At 46.1% G+C, this 12,455-nt stretch overlaps 1 pseudogene across 1 annotated transcript; it reads left to right on the top strand.

Annotated features, from left to right (window-relative positions):
* Window positions 1-11,615: 11,615 nt before the first annotated feature.
* LOC311615865 (protein phosphatase 1 regulatory subunit 14B-like) lies at window positions 11,616-12,154 on the top strand (annotated as a pseudogene). Its single transcript has one exon. The product of its transcript is annotated as a protein phosphatase 1 regulatory subunit 14B-like (transcript).
* Window positions 12,155-12,455: the final 301 nt, after the last annotated feature.

Raw genomic sequence — 12,455 nt, 5'->3', positions numbered from 1 at the left:
GAGCGGCCAGGCCCGGAGCAGCAGCTGCCAGGCTGGGAGCGGCCAGGCCCGGAGCAGCCGGGTCTGGTGCGGCCAGGCCCGGAGCAGCGGCTGCCAGGCTGGGAGCGGCCAGGCCCGGAGCAGCCGGGTCTGGTGCGGCCAGGCCCGGAGCAGTGGCTGCCAGGCTGGGAGTGGCCAGGCCTGGAGAAGCGGCTGCCAGGCTGGGAGCGGCCAGGCCCGGAGCAGCCGGGTCTGGTGCGGCCAGGCCCGGAGCAGCGGCTGCCAGGCTGGGAGCGGCCAGGCCCGGAGCAGCCGGGTCTGGTGCGGCCAGGCCCGGAGCAGCGGCTGCCAGGCTGGGAGCGGCCAGGCCCGGAGCAGCCGGGTCTGGTGCGGCCAGGCCAGGAGCAGCGGCTGCCAGGCTGGGAGCGGCCAGGCCCGGAGCAGCCGGGTCTGGTGCGGCCAGGCCCGGAGCAGTGGCTGCCAGGCTGGGAGTGGCCAGGCCTGGAGCAGCGGCTGCCAGGCTGGGAGCGGCCAGGCCTGGAGCAGCAGCTGCCAGGCTGGGAGCGTCCAGGCCCGGAGCAGCCGGGTCTGGTGCGGCCAGGCCCGGAGCAGCGGCTGCCAGGCTGGGAGCGGCCAGGCCCGGAGCAGCCGGGTCTGGTGCGGCCAGGCCCGGAGCAGCGGCTGCCAGGCTGGGAGCGGCCAGGCCCGGAGCAGCCGGGTCTGGTGCGGCCAGGCCAGGAGCAGCGGCTGCCAGGCTGGGAGCGGCCAGGCCCGGAGCAGCCGGGTCTGGTGCGGCCAGGCCAGGAGCAGCGGCTGCCAGGCTGGGAGCGGCCAGGCCCGGAGCAGCCGGGTCTGGTGCGGCCAGGCCAGGAGCAGCGGCTGCCAGGCTGGGAGCGGCCAGGCCCGGAGCAGCCGGGTCTGGTGCGGCCAGGCCAGGAGCAGCGGCTGCCAGGCTGGGAGCGGCCAGGCCCGGAGCAGCCGGGTCTGGTGCGGCCAGGCCAGGAGCAGCGGCTGCCAGGCTGGGAGCGGCCAGGCCCGGAGCAGCCGGGTCTGGTGCGGCCAGGCCAGGAGCAGCGGCTGCCAGGCTGGGAGCGGCCAGGCCCGGAGCAGCCGGGTCTGGTGCGGCCAGGCCAGGAGCAGCGGCTGCCAGGCTGGGAGCGGCCAGGCCCGGAGCAGCCGGGTCTGGTGCGGCCAGGCCAGGAGCAGCGGCTGCCAGGCTGGGAGCGGCCAGGCCCGGAGCAGCCGGGTCTGGTGCGGCCAGGCCAGGAGCAGCGGCTGCCAGGCTGGGAGCGGCCAGGCCCGGAGCAGCCGGGTCTGGTGCGGCCAGGCCAGGAGCAGCGGCTGCCAGGCTGGGAGCGGCCAGGCCCGGAGCAGCCGGGTCTGGTGCGGCCAGGCCAGGAGCAATGGCTGCCAGGCTGGGAGCAGCCAGGCCCGGAGCAGCGGCTGACAGGCTGGGAGCGGCCAGGCCCGGAGCGGCCGGGACCGGAGCAACCGGGCCCAGAGCAGCCGGGTCGGGTGCGGCCAGGCCTGTAGCAGCAACAGCCAAGTTCAGAGCAACTAGGTCGGGAGCGGCAGTGACCAGACCCGGAGCAGCTGGTTGTGGAACGAACCAGAGCAACAGAGGCCAGGCCCGGAGCAGCCAGGCCCGAAACAGCTCGCTCCTCGCCTGTACCTGCCCACGGCTGCCTCTCAGACATGGCTGGAAACTTTTGCGGGAACTTGAGGGTCTGCTGAATCAAGTGATGAAGGCTTAGATCTGGATGTGTTGAGTTAGTATAGCGCTGGGGTGTTGATCTGTAAGTGCCTTGGGTGGGGCCTGGATGAGGCTGGTTGACCTATTTGGAAATGTCTTTTGTGTGAAGTGTATCATTGGGCATGTGGAGGTATTATTGATATGAGATAATGCTAAGTAACAGATTTACTATCTGAAAAGGGATTTACTATCGGGGAAAGGGAGGGAGGAAGAGACTGAACATAAACTGTGCACCTATGGATGAGGACAATGGGGGATGGGGAGGGGGCGGAGGGTGGGGTGGGAACCTGGTGGAGGGGGGAAGAAATGAGGAACCTTTGTAATAATATGAACAATAAAGATTGATTTGAAAAAAAAAAAAAAACAAACAAAAAAAAAAAAACGCATTTGACACAATCCAACACCCTTTCTTGATAAAAACCCTCAGCAAAGTGGGAATAGAAGGATCATATCTCAACATAATAAAAGCCATATATGAAAATCCTACAGCCAACATCATATTTAATGGACAAAAACTAAAACCATTTCACCTAAAAACAGGAGCAAGACAGGGATGCCCATTCTCACCACTCCTCTTCCACAAGTACTAGCTATTGCGATCAACAAAAAATATAAATAAGAGGCATCCAATTTGGAAAAGAAGAAATAAACTGTCCCTCTTCACAGATGACATGCTATTGTACATAGAAAATCACAAAGACTCCATTAAAAAAAACTACTAAACTTAAGAAATGAATTTGGCAATATAGCAGGATACAAAATCAACACCCAGAAATCTGTTTTTTCTATACATCAATAATGAACTCACAGAAAGAAATTTAAAAATGCAATCTGATTAACCACTGCAAAACATAAGATAAAATTAAGATACCTAGAAATAAACTTAACTAAGGAGGTAAAAGACCTATACTCAAAAAATTACAGGACATTAAAACAAGAGATAGAGGAAGACATGAAGAAATTGAAGAATATACCATGTTCATGGATAGGTAGAATCAATATTATTAAAATTTTCATACTACCCCACGCAACCTATAAATTCAACACAATTAAAATACCAATGTTATACTTCCAAGATCTAGAACAAACTCTCCAAAAAAATTCATCTGTAATAAAATAAGACCTGAATAGCTACAGTAAACATGAAAATTAAGAATAATGTTGGAGAAATCACAATACCAGATATAAAACTATACTACAAAGCCACTGTTCTCAAAACTGCCTGTTACTGGCACAAGAACAGACATATAGACTAGTAGAACAGAACAGAGAATACAGAAATTGACAATGTCAGTGTACACAATAATATTTGACAAAGGGAGAAAGACCATAGAAAGGTGTCAAGACAGTATTGACAAATAGTGTTAGGAAAACTGGACAGATAGTTATAAAAAATGAAACTAGACCACTAACTTACACATACACAAAAATAAACCCAAAATGCCTAAAGGACTTAAACATAAGATAGGTAGCCATAAAAATCATAGGAGAAGCCATACACAGAAAAACAGCAGATATTTGTCATAGCAATATCTTTAAGGATTTAGCTCCTAAGGCAATGGAAACTACAGATAAAATAAACAAAAGGGCCACCTGGGAAGGCACGTGGCAATTTTCCTTAATTCTCATTAGCTGAATTCAAGGCATAGGCAGAGCCACACCTTGGGAACATGTTTCCCCAAGATGGTGAACACGTTATCAGCTTGGCCTTAGGTGTTGGCAAGGGTGGGACTAGATATGTAAATCCAGACATGCTAGGGCCTACTTAAGAATACAAATAAGTTGGTGTTACTTCCTGGTTTTGGGGGTATTAAATAAATGCGTTGGGAAAGGTCGTCTTAGTCTTCCTGCCTCTCCAGCAGACAGTATAGTGGCCCAGCCAGCTCCCAACTTAAAATCTATCTCTGTGTCTTCTCTTTTTATTTTTAATATTTTTCAATTCCTGGCTGCCTTCACTTAGAACTAGTTCATTCATCTATTTCTGTGCAGGACGTGGAAAAGGGAGATTCCCCCCATGTCTGGCCCTTGATGCATCAGGCTCCCACACGACATCAAAATATAAAGCTTCTGAACAGCTAAAGAAACCATCAACCAAACAAGAAAGCCACTGCATGAAAGAACATATTTGCCAATGTTATCTAAGATAGGGCTTAATCCCAACATGTACAGGGAACTCATACAGCTTGCCAAAAGGAAGATAAACTATTCCATCAAAAAATGGGCAAATGACCTAAATAGATACTTTTCAAAAGAGGACATTCAGAAAGCCAGGAGACTTGTGAAAACATGCTCAAAGTCACTAGTCATCCGAGAGATGCAAATCCAAATGACAATGTAGTAACATCTCACACCTGTCAGAATGGCTATCATCAAGTCAACAAACAACAAGTTTGTTGTTGGTGAGGATGCAGAAGAAAAAGAAGCCCTCATGCACTGCTGGTAGGAATGCAGACTAGTGTGACCACTGGGGAAAACAGTATGGAATTTTCTCAAAAAAAAAAAAAAATGGAACTTCTATTTGACCTAGTGATCCCATTTCTAGGAATATATTCCATTAAACTAGAAACACAAATCAGAAGAGATATATGCTCCCCTAAGTTAATAGTAGCACAATTTACATACAATACCTAAGATTTGGAAATAGCCTAAATGCCCATCAACAGATTAGTGGATTAGAAAACTGTGGTATATCTACATGATGAAATACTAAACTGCTATAAAAAGGAAGGGGCTCTAAACATTTACAACAGCATGGATGGAATTGGAGAGCATTAGACTAAGTAAAATAAACTAGCCAGAGAAAGATAAATATCACATCATCTCACTCATTTGTGAAATATAATGAACAACAAAAACCGATGAATAAAAAAGAACCAGAGTCATTGAAGCATCAAATAGACTGTCCAACCTATGATAAAAGGTGGAGGATGGGATAAAGGGGGTAGGAGATCAACCAAAGGATTTATATGCATGCATATAAGCACAACCAATGAACACAGACAGGAGGTATGGGAGGAATGTGCTGAGTTTAGGGGGCAGCATGGTGTGGTCAATGGGAAAAAATGAAACTTATGTAATCTATATATCTATCTATCTATCTATCTATCTATCTATCTATAAAAGCCTAATATGCAAAGTATCCTTTCAGAAATTTGACCATGAGTTCAGTCACTTGCTATTATGTGTGATGACCACCAGGGGCAGCATGGAGTGAAGAAAAGCCCTGGACAGCAGCGGGCAACTGCTAGGGACCCTCCCATGCATGAATTTCATGAACTAAGCCTTTAGTTAAATAATAAAGAATTTTTTAAAAACCCAGTCACAGACATACAAAACAAACAAAAACAAAACAAAGTAAAACAAAAACAAACAAACAAAAAACAACAACCACACACAGCCTTTGAGTTTGCTATTTGTGGAGCTTGTTGGATTTTGTTCTTATGTGGTTGAATATTGTTCCTTAGTGTGTCTATTTAGGTCCTCCTGGGAGCATCTCTAGTGCAGGTATATGTGAGTCACAGTGCCTTTATGGCCCTGTGCAATCTGATTGAGGTCTGAGAGATTGAAGCCCCTACTGATAGAATGGGTGGGGAATCCTTTCCACAGAGTCTGGCTCTGCCCTTAGTCTCACATCTTGATTGTCCCTGTTCTGAGCTATTTCCCTTCCCCCAGGAAGCATGTCCTGCAAGTATCAGCTGCATGCAGTTGGGGTTCTGCTGCTATTCACTTAGGCTCACTATCCACGTCTGTGATAGGCTTGCATAATGTCTAGACTGTGTACTTGTGGCCCATGTGAACATGGGATATATCAAGGGATGCCTGTGGATGTAGGCTCAAGCATTGTCTAGTATCAGTGATGGCCAGGTTGGGCTGTCTGCCACTCTTGTTCCAAGCATCCTTCTTCTAAGAAGGACCTTATAAGTCCTTTAATATGAATATGGAGTGTGCATGGGTTTCTGTTGTGCCCAGAAAGTGCCTGTGATAGTAGCAAAGGCTTTTTGGCCAGAAAAGCTCAAACCACCCATTCCTGAGATTTCTGTACTATCAGACTGTCTTTCACACACACACACACACACACACACACACACACACACACTCACACACATACACACATACACACACACACACTCACACACCACACACACATCTAGACACACACTCAACTTCTCACTTCCTCATTCACATTTTTCTCCCTCATGCCAGTCTTTGCTGCTATTTTCCTGTCCTCTAATGTTGTCTCTAGTTTTCTTGAAAAGTAGTGAGACTAATTAAGTTGCTTTTTAATTTTCTTTTTGTGATTAAAACTTTAGAGGAAATTCTTTCTAATAAAAGAGTAATATGTAAATTGATCATCACTCTAACACACAAGATGGATTCCCCCATGTGGTCAAAAATGGATGCTCCCATGTGGAAACAAGATGGCTATGACAAAATAGCCAGCAGGGGAGGGTAGTTGGGGGCAATCAAGCCTGCAGAGGAGGGCAGTTAGGGGTGACCAGGCCTGCAGGGTAAGGCAGTTATGGGGCAAACAGGCTGGCAGGGGAGCATTTAGGCATTAATCAGGCTGGCAGGGGAGTGGTTAGGGGGTCATCAGGTTGGCAGTCAGAAGCAGTTAGGGGCAATCAGGAAGGCAGGCAGTTGGGAGCCAGCAGTTCTGGATTGTGAGAGTGCAGTCGGACATCCCTCAAAGATCCCAGATTTGAGAGGGTGCAGGCTAGACACCGCCCCCACCCCCCTGTGCATGAATTTCATGCACCGGGCCTCTAGTGTGGTTAATAATCCTACTTAATAAAAGAATAATATGCAAATTAACTATCACTCGATACATTTACAAGCCATGCCTACCAGCCATACCCACCAGCCAATAAGAGCAAGTATGCAAATAAACCCAACCAAGATGGCTACAGCCACAGAGAACAGGAGGAAGGCTTGGGTTTTCCAGGCAACAGAAAAAGCCAAGCTTTCCACCTGCTCTTGCAGGCCTAAGCCTCCACTCCAGGCTACAAAATTTCAGTTTAGAAAGTAAACAAATCCAAACAAAAATGGCTGCCACAATGGAGCAAGCAGAAGACTTGGCTCCAATCCAGGCTACACAGTTTCATTTGTAGAAGATCAATAAATTCTAGATACCAGGGCCTATTTTTGGGTTGCCAGGGGGCATGGCTGGCCTGCAAACCTGCACAGGCCCCTTGTTCAGGCCACCCTACACCCCAAGAGTACCCCCACTCTGATCTGGGACACCCTTCAGGGCAAACCAGATGGTCCCCTCCCATGCACCAGACCTCTATCTTATCTAAAAAAAAAAAAAGAGTAATATGCAGACTGACTATCATTCCAACATACAATAACTGCTCCCATGTGGTTAAAGATGACTGCTCCCAAGAGGACACAGATAGCCACCACAAGATGGCCATCAGGGGAGAGCAGTTGGGAGGCAACAGGCCTGCAAGGGAGGGTAGTTGGAGGTGATCAACCTTACAGGGGAGGGAAGTTAGAGACGAACAGGCTGGCAGGGGAGCAGTTAGACATCAATCAGCCTGGTATTGGAGTAATTAGGGGGAGATCAGACTGACAGGAAGAAGCAGTTTGGGGCAATCAGGAATGAAGGCAGGTGAGCAGTTGGGAACCAGCACTCTTGGATTGTGAGAGGGATGTCTGGCTGCCCATTTAGGCCTGTTCCCACCAGTCAGACATCCCTTGTGAGTCCTAGATTGTAGAGAGTGCAGGCTGGGTTGAGGGACACCACCACCCCTTCTCCCATGCATGAATTTCATGCACCAGGTCTCTAGTATTATATAAATTTCACTAGTACAACATAGTATACTCCATTTTGTATTAACCTGCCAAAGTCTATGTCCAATGTTTTTATGTTTTTCATCCCCCTTACCCTTCTTATATATATTTTTGGTTTCTTGTAACCATCATGACTTCATCTCTATGTAGAGGATTTTCTTTGTGTGTGTGTGTATGTGTGTGTGTTTTTCTGTGTGTGTGTGTGTGTGTGTGTGTGTGTGTGTGTTTGATTTTACACTCCTCAGAGTAGGGAAAGTATAGAATGTGACAATTTATACATTATTAATATTTGATTAATGAAATCCTCAACTGTGAGGTTTCACAGGATGAACAATATCTGAGAAACAAAGATCTTTGTATATTTTTGCTCTTTGAGAGAGAACTATTCAACAAACTTCTGCCCAAAGATTATTGTGAAGGACCTTGGAATCATGTTTCTTTCATGTCCCTGATTATTGCTACAAGATAATGGCCAGAGCCATAAATAAGTATTTCCTTGCATGTCTAGACATTTTTCATCCAAGCAAAATGAACAAAGAAGTGATTAGCCTCATTCTTTATACACTGAAAATCTTATTACTCACTATTCTTCACTAATATCTAGAGATTGTCTGTCATGCGGCAACAGTCCACTTTATGGTTGGTATTGTAATGCAAAATAATCGGTATGACAGGCAATGAGTTTCTTTCCTCTGTCAAAAGGTCATATGGAGTTTTCATGAGTCCACAAATCTAGGCTTAAAAGAGGGTTTTATTGTTTGATATTAGGATGCTAGGACAATTGTTTAATCTTTTATAAAACTGCTTTGATCCTCCCATGTTTGATAATCTATATACCACTCTAAATTGATGTAGTCTTCCTGTGCATGACATCTTTATGATTCTGTGGGTGATATTATGCCTACGTCATAATTTACAGCTCAGGTTGCATGGTCATTTGGTGGCCCCTGTTTAAGCATTTCTTTCTTTTTAAAAAAAAATATATTTTTATTGATTTTTTACAGAGACAAAGAGAGAGGGATAGAGAGTTAGAAACATCGATGAGAGAGAGTTATCAATCAGCTGCCTCTTGCACACCCCCTACTGGGGATGTGCCCGCAACCATGGTATATGCCCTTGCCCAGAATTGAACCTGGGACCTTTCAGTCCACAGGCCAACACTCTATCCACTGAGCCAAACCGGTTCTGGCTGTTTAACCATTTCTTCTCTGAAACAAGGAAAACCTTTGGGGCAAATACCCTTCTAGTCTCAGAAGAGACATTCAGAGAAACTTCCTTCCAGATCATAGGAGAATTCCTAAAATTTTGAGATCTCATATGATGGATAATGCTTGCTGCAACCACTAAAACATGAAAAAATCTGTCACACTGGAACCATACAGTAAACTTAAAAAAAAAAAAAATCAAAAAAGACCAGGAATTTGAGTAGAACAAAGGCCCAAGAAATAATCAGTCTTTCTGGCTCCCTGAAGTGACTTTGACACAGCCCTTGGTTATATAAAGTGCCTTTTAGGCACAGTTCCCCTACAAAGCCAAGAAACACTCCCCCGTATTTTCACAGTGTGCAAACCTCATGGTAAACTTGGTCCCATCATGCCACATCCTAGCATAAATGCCTGGGCACATGAGGGTGACTGGTAGATATGGCCTAGCTATGGGGAGCAGTAGAAGGAGTAATAGAGCCAGGGGAAAAACCTTCCATAATCAATACATCAATCCTTGAATAATCCAGTTTGGAATATATCTGAGACACTTTATCTGAATGACATAAAAGGTGTAAAAGACCTAAGAAACACTGAGGCAGAGCACTAAGCTAAACAACAACCCCAAGTGCACATTCTCTTGAAGTACATGTTCAGTGAAGTATGTAAATATCTTGGGAAGAGAACAAGAACAAAATCATAGAAATGGGCCCAGATATTGCTGGTTTCTGAATGGATTGGGAAGATGCTCCTGAAGCAAGCTTGAAAGGAGGGCACTGGCAGTCTATAGCTGTGTAGCAGCTAATTGTCCTGTAGCCAATCAGGGGAATATCATATGAGATAATCCTCTAGTATTCCCCACAGACCTTACAAATGAATTCTTTCACTTCTTTCATGGCCTCATGGGCTTATAGGGTAAGGGTCAGAACATATACCTCCACCTCTTTCTCCTCCTGAGTTACTCAGCATGCTTGATTTTCTTTAGCTTTGTTTGGGTCAATAATTCCCCATTTGCCCTTCTCCTCTGTTTGGCGACCTTCACTATGTTAATTTTTGTGTTACTGGCAGGAGACTATTGCACTGTGCCACCGCTGTATTTTTGTGGTAGATATCTAATTGGTACCTCAATACCTCACAGCTTTATGTTGGGAAAAAGCTATAACAGAATTTTCCATGTTCACGTAATCAGGTTGAGCAACAGATTCAGCTGTGGGCCACTGACCCTGTACATTCAACAACAGGGCTGGTAGTTTGCTGCTAAGGGGTCCTGATCTTTTCACTCTCCTATGCATAGTTTTTGTGTTAACAGTGGCAACTTACAGTGAGTCTAGAGGTTCTGAGCACCAGATAGCCTGTAAGAAACAGACACTTATTTTAATGTCTCACAATCCTTCTGCATCCCATCTTAAGTCTATATAGAGAACAGCTGTTTTGAACTGGTTTTATTTGAGTGTACACAAAATACAGGTAGAAATATAAAAATATTTATATATTCCAGAGTGTTCCTATAATTGGGAATGTCTAACATGGAAAAGATTGTACCAGTGAAATAGACCTCTCTAAAGTACTTTGACAGCTAATCAAAGTTTATTCGGGGAATTTAAGAATATATATCAGAGGTCAGCAAGCGCTTACTTTTACAGCCAGAATGAAAATTTCTTATGTTTTCTTTGAAACTACAAGTTTTTCTTGGTTGTTTGAAAATATTAATATACAATATATAAACCAATAGCTGTCTCTGTATTCAAATAAAATTCTATTTGTGGACACTAGAATGTGAATTTCATAGATCTGACATGTGTTACGATACAAAAAATCTTTTGGACTCTCTGAGAGAGAGGACCAGGGCTCAAACTGCTGGTTTTGGGGCCTCACTTGGTCTCTCATAGAGAAAAGCTCCTCAGAACTTTGCTTGTTTTTTGGGGGGCTAGTCCTGACTCTCCAAGGCTCTGAAGTTTGCTCACTGGCTTGAAGAATATGGTAGACTCAGTGGCTAGACTAGATTGATATTAGCATTAGTCTTCAGTGATGTCAGTGTCAGAGAGAATCACTAATTTCTGATGAAATTTATTTTTTTTAAAATGCTGATCAGCTCTTCCATGAGTTTAGTGACTGGCACCCACTGGCACATGCCACCAAGGGACCCAATGTCTCACATCACAGTTAGATTGTTTCCATGGGGAGGCTTCCCTTTTCAAGATCTATTTTTTGTAGATGAGTCATCACACCACTCTCCACATATGCCATTTTTAGTCGTCAATATAATTCTTAAAGTATTGGTGAAAGATATGTCATGTGAACACTCCCAGATTAGGTAGTAGGATTCAAATGACCAATCTACTCCAAATTTGAAACTTTCCTAATCTTTTGAACTGCTTGCTTTTTATTTAAAATAGGAGACAGTGGACATTTTCATGTCACATTTATTGGGTCATCATTGGATACATTTGTTAGCCAACCACCCCAATAGTTTTTTAGAGTCTTTTGTAATGACCCAAACTGAAAAATATGCAGAATACCCGGTGGCCCAAATTAATATGATCCCTCTCATCCAAGTTTATGATTCTTTCAACATGATCCCTAACCATTATTTCCACACAAATACTATATTTTTTCTGCCTTTGTATAGTACTGTACTCATGTATTTCTTATAAAGAGAAGCCCACTGGCTGCAGGAGACAAAGAACTGGCGGATCTGCTGTGGGAGGGGGAGGGAGTCGTGTGGAGTCAAGCCCACCAGCTATCCAGACCCAAAGGTCCGCAGTCAGCTGGGCCTCTGAGAGGTGGCTGCGTGGTGTGTGTGCGTGTGTGCGTGTGTTGGGGTGTGGGGGGAGGAGGGAGAAAGGGGTAGAGGAGATGGAAAAGCACACGTGGCCCTGGTGGCAGCCATGGCAGACAGTGGCCCCACAGGGGGTGCGGCATTGGCCGTCCTGGCTTCAGGACCAGGAGGTGGTGGTCCAGGGCCCCGCGTCTACTTCCAGAGCCCGCCTGGCACTGCAGGAGAGGGCCCGGATAGTGCGGAGGACGACGGCCCTGTGAGGCGCCAAAGGAAGGTCATGGTCAAGTAGGACCACAAGGAGTTACGGAAGCGCCTTAACCTGGAGGAGTGGATCCTGGAACAGCTCACTCGCCTCTACGACTGCCAGGAAGAGGAGCTCCCCGAGCTGAAGATGGAGAGTGATGACACCCTGGCTGCCAAGGTCAAGGAGCTGCTGGTTGACTGTTACAAACCCACTGAGGGCTTCATCTCTGACCTGCTGAACAAGATCCGGGGCTTGCAGAAGCTGAGCGCACCCCAGAAGAAGTAAGGGTCCTCAACCGAGGTGAATGGTGGCTCCCACAGGACAATCGCTGCTCCCGACCTCATAGCAACGGCAATACCAAGGGGCCCTGTGGCCAGGCCTGGTGGCATGAGCAGGGCTCCCTGTGCCCCTCTCTCTTTTCTTCCCCTTGTTTTCCCTTTATTTATTTGTTTGTTTATTTATTATTATCATCATTGTTATTATGAAAATATATTTGTCTTTTAGTATTGACTCTGTGACACAGGCCCTTTAATAAAGCTAGGATATGACTTTGGTGAAAAAAAAAGAAAAAAAAAAAGAGTAGCACCCTTGAAGTCATTATGCTCTAGGACTGTAATTCTATTTTTCTATAATGTCTTTATATAATTTAGGGATTAGAGTAATGCTGGCCTTAGGAAAGAGCTTGAAAGTGTTCCTTCCTCCTGA

Source organism: Pipistrellus hanaki (assembly GCF_964339955.1).
Source record: "Pipistrellus hanaki genome assembly, chromosome: Y".
In the NCBI taxonomy this organism is placed as follows: Eukaryota; Metazoa; Chordata; class Mammalia; order Chiroptera; family Vespertilionidae; genus Pipistrellus; species Pipistrellus hanaki.
The sequence above is the reverse complement of the archived record's forward strand: the minus strand, read 5'-3'. Positions and strand labels throughout refer to the sequence as shown.